This window comes from Corapipo altera, unplaced genomic scaffold (genome assembly GCF_003945725.1).
Source record: "Corapipo altera isolate COAL_440 unplaced genomic scaffold, ASM394572v1 180, whole genome shotgun sequence".
Taxonomy (NCBI): domain Eukaryota; kingdom Metazoa; phylum Chordata; class Aves; order Passeriformes; family Pipridae; genus Corapipo; species Corapipo altera.
This window is the reverse complement of record NW_020884915.1, coordinates 6,320,551-6,322,931: the sequence shown is the minus strand read 5'-3', so window position 1 is coordinate 6,322,931 and position 2,381 is coordinate 6,320,551.

The following is a 2,381-nucleotide window of genomic DNA, read 5'->3' as shown; positions in this document are numbered from 1 at the left end:
TCAGAAGTGTTTATTTCTTTTTACAGAATTATATGTACATAAATAAAAAGATTTGTAAATTTTACAGATGGATAAATTCAGCTTTTTTTATAAGCTAATACCCAAGTTGGCTATGGCCAGTCTTAGCTGACAGTCACAAAGCCATGCAGAGTTCAGGGGTTACATAGGTTTGATTCAAAACACTTCTGCCTTTCCCCAGCCTGTGGGGTGACCCAGTAGGTGCAGTTGGGTAGAAACCCTGTTATCCAGAGTGTAGGCAGCAGGAATTCGTGTCTTTGTGTCTCATGTCATGTGCAGACTGGTTTCAGATTTGCTACTCCTGGTGCTTTCTTGCAAGTATAGAACAATTTTTGTGTTGAAATTAGACCTGATGTAAAAGGAGGAAAAGCCTTTGAAATTCACTCTAGAATGGTACTGAGAAATGTCAACATTTCTGCTTCCTCAACACTCACCACAGAGACTTCTGTCCAGCATAGCACCCTCATCTCTGCTTTTAAGTTTTTTATTTAATAATACAGTTAACTCTTTAACAGTGCATTTTGTGAGCTATTAGGAAAATTAATCAGAGGAAAACTATTTGGAAAATCTGTTGGTCTAATGATCTTTTTAGTTCCATTTAACTCTATTCATAGTACCCTTCACCATCACCTGAAAAAAATGTTCTGTTTAGTCTAAACAGTATTTTCTGAACTGGAAAATGTTATTCCCATTCCAGGAGAAAACTTTGCAAATGTGATGGTTTTTTGAAAGTGAAAACAGACAGAAAAGCTGTCTGTTTTCCAGCATGTTTGTGACTTCCCTTACCTTTTTCCCCAAATAAAAAGACTGATTATCTCCATGGAGGAGACTCTCCACTGCAGAAAACCCAATGCCTTATCAGAGATGTAGATTTTAGGACAGACAGTACATTGCCTGTAAACTTGCAGCTCAGATGACAGATGGAAACCAGATAAAGTGAGTGTGCTGATCCCTGCAGAGAGATTAGACTCTCTATTTTGCATCTTGTCTTCCAATAACATTTACTCTATTTTGCCTCCACATCTACCTGAGCTTTAAACACAGGCATTTGAGACCTGAACTTACTTAAACTTTATTTTTCCAAGTGGAATATTTCTGTTTAGTTCTGGACTTTAGTTCTACATCTAACAAAATACAAACACCTCAGAGAATGTGTATCAGCATTGCTGCTCCCTCAAAATTCACCACAGAGGCTTCTGTCAGGCCCAGCACCCCACCAGCTTTTTTTAACTTTTTGTGCTTAACAATCTCAAGTGCCTCAAGTATCTCTTTGAGAACTCCACTCCAAACCACGTCTGAGAAATATCTCCTCTTCCTCAAAGTATTTTCTAGCTGGATAAGCCTGCTCCCTTGAGAGACAGACAGGCTGGAGCTCAGGGTCCTTCTTAAGGGCCACACAGCCCAGGCACTGCAGAGTAGGTTGACATTAGCTAGCCTGCACAAATATTTGCTTGCATCTTTGCCATTTTCAAATTCTGTCTCTCTTGTTTGCTCTTCTTTGTCCCTGCCTATCATGTTTCTTTCCTGGCTGTTGCTATTAGTATGTAATCTTTCTGTTCTGTGTCCTAAACTAAAGCACATTTGTCGGTCATTATCTGAAAGGCTCTCAATTAATAGGCATAAATAACATTGCTAGTGCCTCACACATCATTCCAGCAGCAGTGTTGTTCATGTGAGGTGCCCAGCATGCCACAGAGCACGTTCTGCCTGCAGCCAAAGGCTTTTGCTGCTGGGCATAGCAAGGCCAGTGTGCAGCTGAGCTCAGCTTAAAACCTTCATTTCATTGGTTCTGTAAAGGTTTAGAGGAGCAGAAGCGAGGATGTGGAAGGAGGGGCAGCAGGGAAAAGCTGGCTTTCTTTACTTTCCCATTGTTTTCAGTGGAGAATTGTGAAATTCCACTGGGTAGGAGATGCTCTTGTCTTTTACCCTGTCTGAAGGGCAGCGGGTGTTTGTGGCATTGTACCTGTCCACAGAATATGGTTTGAAATGCCTGAAAACTGTTTGGGATGGAAGAAGCAGCACGTGCTCTTTAAACAGGTTCCTGTGCATTCAGGTGAGATCATGTCAAGGAGTTTGTATATTTTCACATGTATATTTTCATTATCTCATCTTCAAGAGAAAAGGTTTCATTTCCAACAGTTTTGCTGCTCGTGAGTTGAAGACATTTGCCACCAGTGGGACCAAGACCTTTCCCTCTTTGGAGAACACCAGAGAAAACTGGTTTCAATTAATTGATCACAGAATCACTGAAGGTGAAGGAGACTTTCAAGATAATGCAGTCCAGCTATATGTAGCACCATCATAATCACCCCTGAACTGTATCTCTCAAAACCTTACAATCTTCCCATGGATCTGAGGATCCA